Genomic DNA, 18,413 nt, shown 5'->3' with positions numbered 1-18,413 from the left:
TGAAGACGCACACGCAGAAACAACCCCGAACGTAGAGAGACACTATCATTTTAGTGGGGAGGATACCCATCCTTCCTGCATCACATGTGACTGAACGATCTTGCTCAAAACTTGTCCAGGTGGTTTGTTTTGCTTGGTTTGGAATGTGACCAAATTGTCCCCATGTTTGCTTATGAGAACAAACAGACAAGAAGAGGAAATACAACTTTGAAAAGGCAACAGCAATGAGTTGGGACACAAGGTAAATACGAAAACCTAGTTTTAAGCGTAAATAAAACCCTATGGAACTGGTCCAAGGCGGTGATCAAAATCAGTGGTCAGAGTCGGTGGCCTGTAAGAATTCCTTGAACTATCACGGGCGTAACAGCGGATGAGGTGCCACGAGCAGGTGCCGAAGGGACTTCCTCCCTATGGAGTGTGAAAAACCGGCTCTGTGGCCAAGGAACAAAAGTCACAAAGTTTACTTTAGACTTTCTCTAAGTAAATCCAATTTAAAAAAGTTAAAGTCATTAATGGTGTTGTGCTTTTAAATGACCTCTTGAAAGAGAAGAAAGTTTTGAGTACAAAGGCAAGTAAAATGCCATAGTTACAAATATATCGGGTTTGAACACACGGTCTTGAAATGTCCTTGGAATGTCACAACACCCAGAATGGGAGCTCCAGGGTGGCCAGCGAGCACGAGCATGTTCCCCGTGCCCCAAAGACCAGACGGGAGAGACACGTGAGGACCGGCGTGAGGACGTGGGGTGCGGGCGAGCCGCGCCATGGAAGGCGTTTCTCACAAACTTCCAGGAAACAAACGCTGAGAAGAGCTCGTGGGAGACGTGGGCGGAGGCCGTGGGGGCACAGCGCCCCGCCGTCTTCCCCGGCACCCCACACATACCGGGGACACAGCGCCCCGCCGTCTTCCCCGGCACCCCACACATACCGGGGGCACAGCGCCCCGCCGTCTTCCCCGCACTTACACACATACCGGGGCACAGCGCCTGCTACCGTTTTCCCTGCACTTCACACACATACTGGGGCACAGCTCGCCGTTTCCTTCGGTACTCACACATACCGGGGACACAGCGCCCCGCCGTCTTCCCCGGCACCCACACACATACCGGCCGCTGCCCCCCGCCCCCGCCAGCAAGGACGCAGACCGGTCTCCACGTGGGGCAGGGGCCGCCCACAGAGGGGCCGGCACGGAGACTCGGGGGAGACCCTGTGTGGTCTGTCCCCCGAGGGAACCCCGGCACCAGGCGGCCCACCCACCACCCCAGTGAGCCCCGCGGCGAGAGGCGGCTGAGGAGGTAGAAAGAGCTCGACACATTCAAAGGCACGTCCCGGGAATGTCTGTCCCCGTGAGACCAGTGACAAAACCACCAAAAAGCTTTTCTGAGAAAGAGCAAAACTTAGAAATACTGGAAAATTCTAAATGATTGCCAAAGAACACCTGAGGACATCTCTACGAAGAGACAGAAAACACGAGAGAAAAAGTGAGCAGTCCTAAGTGGTCAGCGCACCGACGTTCCACCGGAAAACAACGAAACGGAGAAGAAACAACTTCTAAGCGGCAACTCACGGAGCCGGTCTCTGCAGGGCGACGGGCCCCGCCACGGGCCCGGGCTGCGGGAGGCTGAGCGGGGACACTGCGTTCCCTGGGCGCTCCACACAGGGGGCCTCCCGGGTGTGTCCGGCCACCTGCCACGTCGCCTCTCCCCCCAGGCCTCACTGGCAACACGGGCGTCACGTCTGAGCTGGCTCTGTGGCTGGACGTTTCTGCCGAGCCCAAGGCCGACATCGCCCCCACGCCTCGGCTCCGCGGTGGCTTCCCATGACATCGGCGGCCTGGCCAGCCGCTCAGTCTGCAGCTCGCTACCCCTACCCTGCTGCTAGGTCTCTGCCGACCGGCTGGAGCGTGCCCGTCCCTCCGGCCGCCGCGCCTGGCCACGCAGGCAGGGTGGCCACCTTGCTCGCCCTCACGCGCAGTCAGGGAGCACAGCGCTGCGCCTGCCCCGGCCGGGTGGCTGGCTGGGTGGGCGTGAACACAAAGCCCCCGGGGGCCTGGGCACTCAGGACAGTGCAGAGCCCGGCCCACGCCCGACGACCCGCACAGACAGGCGTGCGACCCCGGACACGTCTCTGCCTGCGCTCCTGGGCCACAGGAATGCCGCGTGCCGGGACACCATGGTGCCTTCCCAGGAAGACGTGACACGTCAGCACGCCCGTCGTCACTTAGCACAACTACGCAGATTGTAAGTTAACTTGAAATTGGTGCATTTGTAAAGTGTTATCAACGTCAGTTTAGGTAGATCATTAAAATAAACATCAGTGTATTTTAAATGTGGGGTTTGGAACATGTTTGGGTAACCTACAACTGCTTTTGAGGTGGCTCACATTTCAAGTGGTTTAAGTTACAAGGATAACACCATTTTTAACAGCGCTAAGACGAGTTCCAAGCACCTGTGAGCCCCACCCTGGGAGCCTCTGAAACTCAGGCCAGGCCACTGACCGCGCCTCCTCCCGCCAGGCGAGGGTGACACTGCACGGCCTTGAGGACACCGCCACTTCTGCAGCTTACTGGGAGTGCGTCTGAGACTGACGTGTGTCAGTTCAAAGACGTGGTTAAGAGTCAGAACGTGGATGCTAAGGAAACAATTAAGGAAAATCAAATTCACCTCAATTTTCCACTGCATGTTACAGAGAATCTTTACTGGGAAGACAAATCCATAGGGCCACTGTGAAAATGCAGTCTGACCGGACATCTGGGGTGGCGCCCCACGTCGCTCACCGCCAGCGAGGCTCTGGGGGCGCAGGGGGGCGCACCAGGCAAGCAGGGGTTCGGAAAACCGCGGGGCAGAGCGCATGTGAGTTCAGGGGACCGGGACTAGCCAAGGGCGTGCTCCCAGGAAGCATTCTGACATCTAAACTGAATTTGGTCCCTGGGATGACAGACAGCCTTTGTCACGTGGAAACACTGCTCCGGCTCTACTCGGTGTGGCCATTGGTGGCTCCCAAACCTCAACAAGCGTCAGAATCACCAGAAGAGCTGTTCAAACAGCCTGCTGGGCCCGACCTTGGGGTTCTGATCCCACAGATCGGCGAGGGGCCCGAGAGTTCGCACTTCAACGAACTCCCAGGGACGCGATGCCGCTCGTGCAGGGACCATTTTGAGCATCCGTGGCAGGGATGAAAGTGTGTGCCCTTAGAAAGTGCAGTTTTCCTTTCCGATGCGGAAATCTGCAGCACGACAACACCTGCGCAGACACACGCAGACACACGCGGACACACGCAGACGTGCAGGCACGTAACGCGTGGATCGGAATAACGCGCGGGCTGCGTTTTCTGTGCCTCCGCGAGACCAGCTGGGCGCCACTCATCTCCAGGCACCGTGTCACGTGGCCGACATCCAGCCAACAATAAGGAAATTCTTTCCGCTCCGATCTCATCCTTCAGCGGGTGAGGGACGTTAGCACGTCACGGGGCTGGGGCCGTGTGAGGCTTTACATTCTCACAGGCGTGAGCTTGCTCAAGACAACGACGTTCGAGTCACGATTTAAAGGGTTTCGTCAGGACTTTCCGTGACTCTGTTTCCTGGGATTTTCATTGGTGAGTGTGGGGGAGTCTGGATCCGATTTCCACCCCCTCCCCCGGCGACAGGTTCTCAGCCAAGGTCGGCCCTGCGATGCACCAGGGCTGAGAGGCCCTGGGCTGCACAGACGTGCATGCGTCACAGAAGGGCAGGCCACCGGCTCCACCGAGATGCACCAGCCTAAGTGGATGCTCGACGTCACTGCACTGACGTTACTGAGTCACAACAGAACCAAACCCGGAAAAGCAGCACGGTGGCCCCCTCGCGAGGGGACAGCAACCCTGCTGTCTCGTGCACGGTCGCCAAGGGAGGGTGTCGTGCAGTGCCACGTGAAAACGGCAGAGCCCCGACAGTCCCCAGAGACAGGAGATCTGGGTCGGCGGGCTCTGCAGAAGGACCGCGGGCAGCTCCGTGAGCGGCTCCCTGACGGACAGCGAAGACGCTGGATGGTGCCTGACGCTCTCACCGGGGGGCGGGCTGTGTCGCTGCGTGGTCCTTGCTCCCGCATGCACTACACACGCACAGCTAACCGTTGGCACGGCACGCATTCATTACAAAATAACACCACGTTTGTAGATGTGTATTTTCATTTAAAAAAGCACATAAGAGCTCTGATTTAGAAACCAAAGGTATCTGAGCTCAAACCCGCCCGTCTGCAGAGGGGACCAGTCTGTCAGGCGTGGCCGTCTCGCGTCACTGGGCTGGTGGTCGCGCCTTGCTGGCAGGGCAGGGACCAGCGCCCGGGTGTCACCCAGGTGTCCTGGACCCCACGCCCGTGCTTCCTCTTGCCTGTGACGTGTGGACTCTCTGGGGTGGCCACCGCCGTGGGTCAGGGAGCAGAGGGACCGCTTTGAGTTCCGGGGCCCACAAGTCAAAACCGCAGTCTTGGAAAAGCCTCAGTAATGACCTTCTTAAACCTTTACACAAATCCTATACGAGGGAAAGCCACCATGCACCTCGGCACCAGGGCAGAAGGCCTGCGTCACAAGGGGCCCTCGTCGGGCGGGTGGCCGAACTAGCCTGTGCCACGGGCGCCCACACGCAGGCCCCGGGGACCAGCGCGCCCGGCTCTGACGCCCCTTCTGAGGCCCCATGCACTGGAGCAGGCGCACAAATGCGGCCGCGGCATGTGAAAACGGAAAACCGAGTTACTGTCCTGAACGGAGCGAGAAACCAGAGGCTGGGGCACAGCCACGCAGGGCGCCGTGAGCCACGTGAGGGGACCCTCGCTGGCGACGGGCGGGCCCCGTCTGCAAGGCTGCGATCAATGCAGGCAGAGACAGCGGGGCTCACAGAGGGACGGCCAGAGCGGCTGGCCTCCTGCAGCCCAGCGGACATGAGACAAAGCCTGTCCGCAGCGGACGACCTAGAACTGGCAAACGACACTCAGCCACTCCTTCCTAACAGGCGACGTGAGAACTGGCAGTTTCCAGAGGAGGCGGCTCGCTGGAGCGGGAAGGGCCCCGTCTGGGCAGGGGAGGGATAGGGGACGATGAGGCGGCCCTAGGCCAGGTCCTTCGACCGTGTGTGACCGCTGTCCCCAAGCAGTGTGTCCCGGCTTCAGACACACGCACCGCACACGTAAATGCAAACGCACGGTAAGCTCCCTCGGCCGTCTGTGCCCCACTGGCTGTGAACGCGCTGATCGGAAGCCAGGGCGAGCGGCCGTCACGTCGCGGCATCAGGGCGGCGCTCAGAGGCCTTACAGCGTGACCTTCCGCAGGCTGGACGCGTTCCCGGTCGTGACGAACGGCACAGCGGCCTGTGAGATACGAGCACTTCTTGACCCTCGGGAGAAGGCACGTCCCGCGTCTGCGCGACTGGCTCCAGGGAGCGCGAGGCGCAGACACCGCCCGCGCGCACGGGGCCCAGGGCCCAGGCGCCACCGCTCCACTGGCCCTCTGGGAGCTCTTCTTGGACTCTCCTTGCCGCGCATCACCGGACACGGCAAGGAGAGTCAAAGAGAGATGCTGGGGCCGCAGTGAGGACCGCAAGGCCCGGGGTCTGCAGGAAGAGGGCGAGCAGACGGCTCCTGCCGGGCGTTCGCTGGCACGTGCCTGGGGCTGGGAGGGCCCTGTGGGACGATCGGGGTGCAGGGGACGAGGGGCCCCTGAGGCCAGCTGACCATGCTGGACCTCCCATGTGAAACGATGGTACAGCCGAATGGCCTTCGCAGGAGGCAACTGGCTGGACGGCAAGGGCAGCCGAGGGACAGAGAGGGGAGGGGACCAAAGGCCAAGGGACGTGAGGCAGAGGCACCGGTGGCCTGAGGTGACTGGGTCTCGCACAGCCAGCAGAGGGCGCGTGGAAAGTCCCGGGTGCCGGACTCCTGACCAGACTCCACATGAGGGTCAAGGAGGGGCTGGGCCCAGACGCCGAGTCCGCCCTGCGAAGGCTGAGGCGTGAGGGTGTCGGCCCAAGCTCCGAGCCGGAGCACCTGCCCGAGCACAAAGCTCCACCCGGAGCGGGGCCCACCTGGCCGAGGGACGGGGGAGGACAGAAGAGTGGCCCAGGGGACGGAAGTGGCAGGAGGCAGCAAGGTGCGGCCTGCGGGTCCAGGGAGCACGTCTCCGGGCTGGGGAGGGCCTGTGGGGACCGGAGGGCGGTGGACAGCTGCCGCCCGCTCCATGCTTGGCGAGAACGGCGGTTCCAGCACGGATCCCCCAGAGGGCCCTGCGACCCCTGGAAGGGACAGAGGCGCTGCGCCCCCACCAGGGCTGGGCAGGTGGCCGGCTGCCGGACAAGGCTCGGGGCAGAATCAAGGTAAACCGGAGACCCCACGAGCGAGAGATCTGCCAACGACAAAAGGCTGCGCGTGACATTTCTCTGTCCCTCGGGAAGTCTGGTATTCCCAAGACGAAGCCAGAGTGAGCCTGAGCCGTGACCGCTTTCCCAGCAAACCTGCCCTGGGCCGGCGGACGGCCAGCGCCCGGAGGCTGAAGGCCACAGTGTCTGCGTTTTGCTGAGCCGTGCTCAGCTCGACTCGGTGGCTTCCCGCTAGGACGCGCCAGCCTCCCGGAGGCCACGGAGCAGAGTGGACGTGTCCTCGCCCTGTCCCCGGCCCCTTCCCCTCCCCCTGTTCTGACCCCCGTGTCCTACCTCTCCCGAGCTTCTCTCTCGTGTTAGCCCCATTAGTGTGTATTCTCACAAACGCCCCCACAATATTTTCAAAACCAGGAGAAGAGGGTCTGTGACCAGCATCAGCATTCCCTAAAATAGCTTCACCCTTGACCTCATCCACGAGTGTATTGGTTCCCAATGACATGGACAGGAAAACCCGTCCGACCAGTTCTCCAGGCCCTGCTCCCACTGGCTGTGACAAGTGACCAACAGTGCAGGGGCCCAAATGCAAAGGCCATGGAAAGCACCAGCTTTGCCAGCGGCAGGACCGTGGGTGGGGGTTGGGGCACACTGACAGGGTCCGGAGCAGGAGGTGGCGGCACCGCAGGGCCACTCGCCCCACTGCGGGTGCACGCTGCTTCCTGTCTAGGCCTTGCCTTCTGAATAGTGAGTCTGGGGACAGGAGGAGGGACAGCCTGCCATTAAGCCTTTGTCCTCAGCTGGGAAGGTGGGGAGAGTCTGGTGGGTGTGACTGCAGGCCGAATCTGGTACAGAGGGTGCCCAGCTCGTGTTTGCCTGAACGGACTAGGAAAATCTCAATTTGCAAAACAGATTAATCAAAACAGGGTTTCCTTTTCAAAGGAAGATTGACCTTGATCTTGCTTTAAGTAGCAAAGTCCCTGGGTACATTTAAAATATGACATGCTATACACTCACCGTCCATGCTTTTTTTACCATAAAATATTTCAAATACACAGAAAACTATAAAGATTAATGCAACAAACATCTGTACGCCATCACCTATATTTACCAGTGTTAATTTTTGCCCGTTTTTTCCTATGGATGTTTTGAAAATTTGAGATTCTAAAACACGGTTCATTTATAAAATCTGAATGTTTACATGATTTTTCAGGAACATATTACAGAAGACACAGCATATTGTACACTTAATTCTGCTTTCCTCTTAAGAAATGTTTTAAATTCACGGGAACAGGGGCAACTATTGAAACCAGCACGTCTCACCGGCTGGAAGTTCAGCTCCACTGCCAGCACTTACTGAAGCTACGGCCAGCGTGACAGCTGCAAAATTATGACTCGGCGTCTTGAGAATATTTCAAATATTAAAGTTCTACAGAACAATTGAAAAGTACAAAGCAATTTTACTCATATTTTGTGTTAACAATACTCTAAAATCAAGCAAATCGACCAAATCGGTTGTAACGTAAGCCGATCGAGTGGCCCGGAGCAGGCGTGTTCCCTTATCCAGGTCACGTCATGGGGGACTGACTGACTGTGCCTTCGAAATAAAACTCGCGTAGTGATCACCTCGGTTATTAACAACTCAGGTAAGCAGCACAGAGCTATGAGCAAAACACAGTGTCTCTGAGACGCCCTGAGGACACGCACTGTGCACCTCACCCAAGTGTTCACACACTCACACACGTTCCAGCCGGATCAGGCGCTGACCTGGCCGCCCGGGGTGCCCTGCCGCCCCAGGTCTGCACTCCTAAATGCCGTCCGACGTGTGGCACTCAAAGCAACGTTGACATCAACTTGGCATTCGTCACCTCTGTACAGGAGCGACGAGCAGGTCAGAGTTGCTGACCACTCAACCTGGACCTGTCAGAAGTCTGGCCCAGGCCACAGGCAAAGTTGGGCCGCCTGCCGGAGGGAGCCAGCACGGGGCACACAGCGCCCAACTCCACCCCAAACGGTGCTGACGACGGAGCGTGGCTAGAGTTTCCCGCGGGGAGCAGCGTCAAGGTCCAAAGCTACATGCGTGAAGGACTTCGCCCTAAAAATGCTGAACATTTAAGCTCATTTCACTCAAAAAAACCTCCACGGGCTGTCCCGAAACCCATGTGGTGCTGTGAACGCTGTGTGAACACATGACGAGTGCAGATGTCGTCATGACCAGCTAAGCACCAATATTCCTCACGACCAATTACAGAACACTATGCACTGTGTGCTCTTGTTGGCTGGTTTCCTAACCTGTTCATTTACATAAACGTTTTCTCAAAATACCCTCTAATTACAGAGTCAAAAGGTCACGTGCATGTTAAAATAGAAATCTAACCTTGGGTGTTTATCTCTAAAACACAGCGTGATTTCACCCAGGGGAAATCCAAAGGTAAAAAGCAGGTGCACCTCGCCGTCTCTACGCGGCTCACGCACACCTGCGAACCGTCCTCCCCTTCACACAGCTCACAACTGCTTTCCACACCACTGGTCGGGGCCCCGCGGGACAGGGAGTGAGGACCTCCTGAATCGTCAGAGGTTAAGTCATATTTCGTCGTTTTGGTATCGCCTGGCTTGGTTTTTGCTTTTGTTTTCAGATTCTTTTAATCACCTTTGTTCTCATTAGCTTATCTATGAAACCAGAACTCACAACACCAAGAATCCTTTAAACAAGACGTTAAAAGTGTGTGTGATCTGATTACCAGAGGCTCTTAAAAACAGCGCACACGCAGCTGATCCATCCAGGCTGCTGGCAGGTGGCCTGTCCTACGGAACCTGCCAACTCCCCGAGACTCTCTGCGCCCTGCAGGGTCTGCACTTGCCCTATTCTACTGGCCCTTCCTGAAGGTAAGGTCACATGCTCATCTTAAATCATCTTTTCGTCACCGTCCCCAAACTCTGAGAGCAAGCTATGGTCTCTTCGGATGTCCCAGTCATCAAACCCAGCTGGCACCGACTGGCCTCGGACTGGGAGCCTCCTGGCACTGAGCTGCACAGCTGTCCGGTGTAGATGGCTAAAGGAACCAAGCTCTGGGTTCAGGATCACAGAGTCAGGGGCAGGGGCAGACAGTCTGACACCGTCGCCAGAGTCCTAGCCCCGCGCCTCCTGGCCCCACCCTGTCCCCCGGCCTTGGGTGCTTGTTCCTGTCCTTCCCTCCCCGTGCCTCTGCCCTGCACTCACACTGGGGCACCCCCGGCCTTCCTTCCCTTCCCTCGTCCTACCTGCCGCAAAGAACGTCCACTCCCTCCCCACAGTACCTGTGTGCTGGACACTGCTCGCTCCGCCCGTCCAGCCCAGACCTCTGCTCAGCAGCTCTGTGCAACTATCCAGCTGATGTTTACCACTGGCCTCCAGGTGATGTTTACAACCGCTCACATTCCCAAGTCCAGAACTGAACTGTCACCCTTTAGCCCCTGTCTCGTCCTCCTATGCCACCTGCCACTCACCAGTCACCTGGTGCCAGAGAGTCTACCACCCAGACACCCGTGTGACCAGACCCTGTCTCCAGGCTACCGTGAGCACTCGGGGTAAGGCCCTCGCCCTCGTGGGACAAAGTCCCCAAGCCCCTCGACACTGCCGGGCCTGCTCATGTCCCTCAGAGCCAGCCCGGGCCTGCTCATGTCCCTCAGAGCCAGCCCAGGCCGCGGGAGGGGTGTCTGCTCGCCACATGACTCCTTCACTTAAAACGACCTGAACTGAAAATGGCCCCTGGGCCTTCCTGCGACCCACAGCCCTGCCCGCACAGAAGGCCTTTCGGGTGGCCTTCTCCAGTCCTCTGTCCCCCGTGGACCCGCTGGGGGCCACATACCGCTCTGCCAGCACTCACGGACGCCCGCCTCTGGCACATGTTTGCGAGAGAAAACGAATGTATGTTTGTCAAGTGCTCCAAATGAGCAAGAAATGACCAGCACCGTTTCCAAGCCTAAAATGAACTGCTTTGTTCCAACTGGTTTGATCATGTGGCCCTCCATAGGCCGAATGCAAAGTGACACTGAAGTGACTGGCCCCCCACTGCCCCGAGGAAGGCCATGCCTGGCTCCCAGCGTAGGGCGGTGTGCCTGCATGACAGATGGCCAGTGACTGCCAGTGGCAGAGTGCGGTGTGGAAAGCGCCAGGGCCACGCAGTCCCCAAGCCGGCCGGGCCTGCCGCAAGAGAAGCAAGCAGCTTTTAGGGTTGCGGCCATTTCTCAGAAAAGCAAAGATTTTTCCAGAAGACCGAACTGACTAAAAGTAAGACATCTTCTAGAGAGCTCACACACGAAATTTTCTAGGGGGGTGGAGGGGGAAACAGGTTAAAACCACTTTATACAGTGGCCACCCTTCCAGAACCTCGGCCATTTGGCTGGCGATCCGGCCCAGAGAGAGCAGGAGCACGGCCAGCACCCGCCGCCCAGCCCTCAGCCCTCTGCGCGGGCCGCCGGAGACGCCAGGGAAAGCGGCAGAAAGACCGGCGCCTCCACGCGGGCTGCTGAGACCCCGCAGCCTCCTGAAGCCGCTCTCCCCGGGCACCCCGCAAACATTAGCTCCCGTCCCGGCGAGAAAGCGAGCGCCGGAAACGGCCTGGCGACCTCGCGGCTCGAGTTCTTCCCCGAGCTTCGGCAGCCAGCAGCGCGAGGGGGCAGCTGTGCGGAAAGCGCTCCCGGCAGCGAGTCCCCGCATCCTGCGAGCCCCCGCAGGGTGCCCCGGGCCTCGCCCCTGCTGCCCTCCCCGAGCCGGCGGCACCCGGGCGGCTCCGCTTGCCAGGCCCACGGAACTCCGCAGAGCGGTCCGAGAACCGGGTCGGAATTTCTCTGCCTTGTCGTCGGTACCGAAGCGCCGACGGCGCCGCGGACGGATGCGGTCCCGGAAATGCTCTGAGACCGCAGCGCGGGGCGACCCGCCGAACCCCTTCCACGCGCACTCGCGGGTCCTGACAAAGATGCTGCAGACGCGTCCGCTCTCACGGGCAGCGCCGGAACCGGCCGCAGGTCTGGGCCAGGAGGCGGCGGAAGCCGCTCTGGCTCAGCCTCAGCCCCGCTGCCGGGACCCCGCGACCCCGCGACCCCGCGACGCCGCGCGCCTCGGGTCGGCGGGAGCCGCGCGGGGACAAGGCGGGGGCGCGCGGCTCTGGCCGGTCCGGACACCGCTGCGGCCGCCGCGGAGCCGGGCCGGGTCCCCAGCGGGGCGCAGGGCCCGTGCCGAGCCCGTCGTCTGTCACTCCCGGCGGGCGCTCCCGCCGCCCCGCCCGCGCCGCCGGCCCCGCACCGCCCCGTGGCGCGGAGGTCGCCTCCGCCGCCGCGCGCACCGCTCACCTCCGCCTCGCTCGCCGGCTGTCGCCACCTGCGGGGCGCGGGGGGCTGCACGGGACTTCAGCGCAGGACGCCTGGGGTCGCCCCGAGCCGCGCCGCGCCCCGGCCCGCAGCCCCGCGGACGCCGCACGCCGCTGGGACGGCCGGGCGCACGTGGCCCCGCCCCGCGGGGGGCCGGGGCAGGGCGGGCGGACACGGCCCGGCGCCCCCGTGCGCCCCGCCCGCCCGCGCCCCGGCCCGCGCGCGCCAAGGAAGTCGCGGCCGGGCTCGCGCGCCCTCCCGGCTCCGGACCGGGACCGGGACTGGACCGGGGCCCGGACGCGCGCTGCAGACCCCGCGGGCGGGGACGGTTCCCACGGGCGCGCTGCCCTGGGCCGGTCAGGGACCCGAACTGTCACAACCCACAGGGACTAGTCCCCGGCCTAAGGGACGGTACCGCTCCCTGGGTTCATTTCTCATTTAATTCACTAGGAAAAAAAAAAAACAAACTACAACTACACACGAAACATACGAAACAGACCGATAACCGTCCCACAAGGGGGACCCTAAGCGCTCACTTTAAAGCTCTGTCCTGTCCGCTGCCAGGCTTCAGGCAGTAATTGCTCGATCCACTGCAAGCTGCTGTTGATGTATGTAAATGCTTGGTAAAAAAAAAAAAAAAATCGTTAGAAATTAAGCAAAAATTTATTTTATGAAAATCTTTCTAAAATTTGTGTCCCATTCCTTTGCTTAATAAATCTACTTACCCTTTTAATAACTTTGATTATATGATGGTACACATCGTTAGCTTAATACGTTCTTCTAAAGCAATAAGATTTTTATGACTAGAAAAATGTCCAGGAAACTTCGCTCCCTAATCTAGTCACTGATAAATTAAATCTTTTAAAATAATGTCCAAAACTTGATGACGAACCCTGTTCAGAGTCAGGTGCAGGAAACGCGGAAACAGCCAACCCGTGGCAGGGTCTCCCACCTGGAAGGTAGGGCGGTGGCCGTGCTGGATTCTCACCAGCCCTGTGTCCAGTGGCTGCCGGGAGGCCGGCCAGGACGAGTAAGGGCGGCGAGGAGGTGGATGGGCCGGGACTCCCAAGCCGGGCCGTGTGGGTGCAGCCTCCTCCCTCATGTGGGTGTCACTAGCACAGGCTGCACACTTGGCCCACAATGTCCCTGGGAAGGAAGCAGGAGCCTCACCGCATGTCACAATTGCAGCACTGTAATTCATCTGGCCTGACACGGTGCAAGCTCCGGGCAACACCGACTGCTTCTCACGGCGCAGCGCAGGGAGGCCACGTCCACCGCGTCTGCCTTCTGCTCCCAGACGCGGGTCTTTACCACCCTCTGCAGCAGCTCCAGGCCCACCCTGAAATACCAAATTTCCTGCCTGTGTCACACTGCTGATGCCATGGTCTGTGCTCCCATGGTCTGTGCTCCAATCACCAAGCTGCACCGCCAGCCGGCACCCACTGGCAAGGTTAAAGAAGCCTTCGAATCCACAACCCTTTTTTAGGATAATATTCCCCGTCTTTTAACATGACAGACTAACAAAGAAATAAGGGACCGGCCCTGGCAGGCCGGCGTAAGAGAGATTTTGTGACTCATTTCATGTGATTATCTAGCAATCTGGTCCTTAAACACTCACTTTCTCTGGTGAGGCTCTAGCTTCCAGGCGAAACTATTAGGCGTATGTTTGTCCATAAGCGTGAGGCTGAAGGCCAAGGTCTGCAGAGATAGTCTGTTTCTGTACAAACAACAGACAATAAGCCCCGAGGACTTTGCCCCGGGCCCGGACCTACCCCTGCGTTGCCTGCGCTTTACTGAGGTTGCAGCTCGGCTTCGAGTGTCTCTACTCGCATCCACGTTCACTCACCGCCTCCCAGACTTTCGTGTAATACACTATGGAGCAGTAACGAACTGTGTGAAAAGACTGTCCTGTGAAGGGGCACGGCAGGCGGAGACACGCCGAGCCAGCGACGGCACAGCCGCGAGGGGCTTTCCCGTGGGGGACGGAGGCTGAGGTTCTCACCCTAACACAGACGCAGACCGCTTCTTAACCCGTGCTTCAGAGATGATGGCTCAGAGACGCCCCCAGTTATACTGGCCAAGCCCTTCCTTACCAGACGACCCTCTCTACCAGCCGATCTTCCCCAGACTGTTTCATTAAACACTTCCCTGCCTTTAAGACGGACCCTGGGGTCAGAAACCCGGTCCAATCTGATCAAGCAAAAGGCTTTTACAAAACGCAGGTGGAGCAGGGTGCTGTCGCAAGTGTGTGCCTTTACGTCAGTCAGCTCTCTGTTTCGAACAAAAATTAATGACTAATAAAATGTAAAGGAGAAAAACACAACAATTAGACACAGAGGAATTAGGAAACGAGGTAAACACCTCCCAGAGATGGAACAGGCCAGAAACGTGCGGCAGAGGGCCGAGCCGCAGCCAGGGACACGGCTCCTGGGCCGGGCACGGACGGTGGCTCCGGAGCTGGGCAGACAATGGCCTCGGGGCTGAGCAGACAGTGGCCTCGGGGCTGGGCTGACGGTGGCCTCGGGGCTGAAGGTGCCCATAGCAGACAAACCTGGGGGAACGCCGTGACTGTCACCCCCCTGGCCTCACGTCTCTGACACTGTCCGTGTGCGGCATCTGGCTGCTTCTAGCCGCTGGACTATGGCACCGGTGAAGGATTTCTCGTGTGTCATGAGCACCCCAGAGTGGGTCGCGCCAAGCGGCTCACAAGGACACTCCCCTGGGTGGGATGACTCTAGGGTGTCAGGTGAAAGCTCTGAGGACAGGGCTCTTCACGCAGGCCTGACCACACGGCACCGTGCTGGGGCTGTCCTTACAACCGGAGACAGCTGCTAGGCCCAAGAGCGGCTCCCAACCGACAGCCAGCGAGAAGGTGTGGTGGTCCCTGTCACACTGGGGGTGAATTCCGCCCCCACCGAATGAGCTTTGGGCCGTGTGTGGTGTAGGGAGGCAGCCGGGTCGGCACCCCTGAGGCAGCCCTGGGAAGCCCGGGCCCCACAAACCGCGGGGCGGGAAGTGTGGGCTGTTTCACTCGGCGGGGCGTGTCGTGCCGTGTTGTGCGGCAGGTCACTAGCTCAGCCGGGCGGGCTCGCTGCCCAAGCCCGGGGCTGGGCCAGGACCCCAGCGTGGGATGGAGTCTGAACTGTACGGCTGGAGGCGCGGTGGCCACGAGGGTACATGGGGACTCAGAGCTGCGACTCAGGCCGGGGCGCTGGCCCCTCGAACGGCTGCACCTCGGATCGATCGCCAGCCACCGCCCCAAGGCCAGGCTTGGAGTGCGGCCGTAAAGCCTGGGTCTGCGTCGTCGGTGCCGGGGAAGGGCGGTCCCGGGCACGTGGACAGACGAGAGGGGCCGAGCGAAGGCGCGAGCTGGACCCTCAGACGTGCGGGGACCGGGGCGCTGAGGGCAGCGAGTGCCTGGGGACCGAAGCCGACGTCACGGAGTCACCCGACAGACTGTCGAGCACACGCGATGAGGGACCAGCATCCGCCAACAGTCAAAACGAAAAACCCCCTCCGCACGCGCACAGCAGAAACGCGCCCCGAGAGAAGTCTAAGCGTGAGGAAGGAAACGGAAACCCTAAAACCGCGCTGCGGGGAATAACGTGGACACGTCTGTGAGGAGGAGTCTGCGCGGCCGGAGGTGGCTCCGAGCAGCTCGCCCAGGACGGGGGAGAAACGCACGCGGATGTGAGGGAACCTGGGGGGCCTGTCAGCTCGGGGTTCCTGTAACCGGGTCTCGGAAGAAAGGACGGACGGGACCGGCAGGGAGACGGGGGGGCGGAGGCCCCGCCTCGCACATGCCCTCGCCCTTCGCCGCGTCCGCACCCCGAAGCAGAGGCGGCGTGATGGGTGACGGAACCCTGGGGAGAGCCTGGGAAACTACGCTCGCAGGCCCCACGGTTAGACGAGCCGCGGTGAGAAGCACATGCAGAAATGCGGAGTTTAGAAAAGGCTCCGTCTTCCTCCCGGAAACCACGCCCCCGCCCAGCCGTGGAAGGGCATCAGCTAAGCCCCGGCACAGGCTCTGCCCAGCACCTGCCAGGGCCCCTCACGCCTGTGAAGGTCGCCGAGAGGACATCGTGAGACAGGATGGCGGCGGACGCGGCTGAGGTGTGACAGCCAAACACGGAATGGCGTGCGGTGGAAAGCGAGGAAACACGGCGGGGACCCCAGTTGCCAGCCACGTAGCAACGGGTTCAGTCCTCGGGCCAAATGCTCCCCACTATGTGGGCCACGGAGAAGGGGAAACGGTGTGGGGCGCACGGGGCCTCACTGCCGTTTCAACAAGTTTCCTATAAACCTAAAACTGTTCCAACGTTGCAAAATTATTAAAATAAAAGCTACCAATTTTATTTTGCTCATCGGCCAGAATTCACAGTTAATCACTTTGCTCCCTCAGGTTACAGATGAGGGGACTGCGGCTCCTCGGCCGTGTGTGTCTGGTCCCCCGGGTCCTGCTGTCCAGCCCTGCACCCTCTGCCCCCCGAAACGCCAGGTGTGGTGCAATGAAGTCTCCCACTCAACTGCCACTGTCCTTTGCAACCCGGCCGTGGTTGCATTTCCTGGGAAAGGACTTCCTCCTTTGTCCTTCCTGCAGACCCCAATGCCGAAGCAGAACAGGGGAGCGCGGGGGGCCGTGCGGCCACGTTGGCTAATGCCCGGCCCCGTTGCCCAACTGTGGGGCAGGAAATCCCGGGCGCCAGCACCGAGCTGGGGCCTTTTCAAAAGCCCCAGTGCAAGCCAAGGTCGGCTATGTTGTTTGTCTTTCGACTGCTGATTGCGGATCAAACGCCCACCGTCAGAGCTCTGAGCTGCCTGTGGAGTCTGCGTTAGGCAGTGGCAGGAACCCACACGCCCTGGGATCCTGGACTCGCTGGGAGGGAGGTGTGGCAAGGGGCCCTAAGCCTGGACAAACACGTGGACACCAAGTGCTAATGACCTTCACTCACTCATGCTAATCACTCACTCCCAAAGTCTACTGAATGCGTTCTCTCGATACAAAGATAAGACATTGGTCTTTGCCCTCAAGTAGCTCACAGGTCACTGAGGGGTGTGAGAGAGAAAAGACAGGAAGAGGGAAGCCCCGATGGAGGGGGCATCGGAGGAGCCAACAGGGGCCACGGAAGCAGGGCCCGGAAATGTCTGGGGCGGCTTTTTGGAGAAAACGACACTTGAGTAGAATCCGGTAGCTAATTTATTTTCAAGCTAACGGGAGCCGCCCTTGGAATGTGCTCTCTATAGACAGAGGGAATTGGTTTTTTCGGTCACCGTCATAGCTTTGTGCCTAGAACAGTCCCGGGTCATCGCGTGCTCAAAACCGTGTGTGAAACGGATGGATAACTGCACGGCGGCTTCGCGCCCGAGGCCCCTGAACGAGAAGATGCACCCAGTCCCCTCGACAGTGGCAGCACGTCGCAATACTGGGGACACCGGCTTCCGCGCGACCTCGGGCAGCGAGCGTCCAGATGATTAAACGAGGACTGGAGCCTCGGACGGCTCGTGTGTCCACGAGAGCCGTGAAACGTTGCGGAAAATAGGAAGGCCCTAATAACGAGAACAAACAACTTCCAAACACAGTGTGAAGTTAACAGGAAACTGTTTCCTCTACTACACGCCAACCCCCCCACACGCCCCTGCGCGTGGCCCACTGCCCGGCCGCAGTGGGCGCCAGGCCTGTGCTGGGTTGAAGGCCCACTCAGCGCTGCGGCTGCGGTCGGCCGAGCAGACGCACAGGCAGGAAGAGGGGACGCGGAGGGCGCGTGTGCCACGCCCATCAGGGCACAGCGACCGTCACGAAGCCATGGGCGGGCGGGCGCGGTGGCACGGACCGTCACGGACACATGTCCCCAGCCCCGGTCGCCCCACGCGCGCCTCTCTCCGTGCCCCCCCAGCACTCCCTGGGCCGGGCTGAGTGAAACGTGCGCCCATCACCAGGCGAAGCCTGGGCAGTGACAGCATGAAGCCCGAGCCGTGCTTCTCGGCTGGCCTGTCCCAAACTCCACAGCCTCCACACTGTGTCCCCGAGAACCAAGCCTATGCCGAGGGCACCGCCGCCCCCAGGAGCAAGGCCACACGTCCTCGTCCTCCGGTGGGTCCGGCCATGCCCCCTGCACGCGGACCTGCGATGCTGCTGCTTGTCAGTCATCACTGACGCCGCCACGCCTTCTTCCTGTAAGTGGCCTTTCATGGGACCGACTGGGCCTCCTCTGCCCCGAGGCCAGGCTGGCCTCCTAGGGGTCACGCCCCTCTTCCTGGGGACACCCGGGCCCCTTGCCCTGGTGGGCTGCACATCTCGGCGGGCCCTCAGTCCGCCCCACACCCACGGGCCTCCGTGCTACTCCCCCGAACCCATGTGGCGGTCTGCGTCCTCTGCTGAACCGCAAGCTCCATCACGACGGGCGTGGTGCATGATGGGAAACGAGCAAAGGGACGGGTGACGGCAGATCTGCTTTAGGGTCCCGTGTCCACAGGCTCCCGAAGGTGCCACCCTCCCCTGCTCCATCCTGCCCCACCCCCGCCCCAGGCCGCGGCCCGGGGCTGCCTGGTGTGCCAGGCTCCCCTCCGGCTTCCCTACTGCGGCTTGGCACTGTCACAACCCGGCAGCAGTCCCTCCCCTAACCCGGCCTCGGTAACCGTGGGAGGGCGGCGCGGGCGATTAAACCCCTTTTCGGCCCTGCCGTTCCAGGGCGAAGATACTCTCACGCTGTACGCTGACGAACTCCGG

General features: G+C 60.4%; 1 protein-coding gene across 3 annotated transcripts in view; it reads right to left on the bottom strand.

The window, feature by feature from the left end:
• Nucleotides 1-11,790, bottom strand: part of UGT8 (UDP glycosyltransferase 8) — a 40,418-nt gene extending 28,628 nt beyond the window's left edge. Inside the window, exon 1 of one of the 3 annotated variants that reach the window (XM_039846901.1) lies at nt 11,669-11,790. The gene's annotated coding sequence lies outside the window, so the exon portion shown is untranslated. Of the gene's footprint in view, nt 1-9,634; nt 9,907-11,668 lie in introns of those variants that run through there. The other 2 variants (XM_039846904.1, XM_039846903.1) reach the window with 2 other exon arrangements.
• Nucleotides 11,791-18,413: the final 6,623 nt, after the last annotated feature.

The sequence above is a fragment of the Pteropus medius genome, unplaced genomic scaffold (assembly GCF_902729225.1).
Source record: "Pteropus medius unplaced genomic scaffold, Ma_sr-lr_union100, whole genome shotgun sequence".
NCBI classification, from domain to species: Eukaryota; Metazoa; Chordata; class Mammalia; order Chiroptera; family Pteropodidae; genus Pteropus; species Pteropus medius.
Note: the sequence above shows the minus strand (reverse complement) of the source record. Positions and strands in the feature narration are given on the sequence as shown.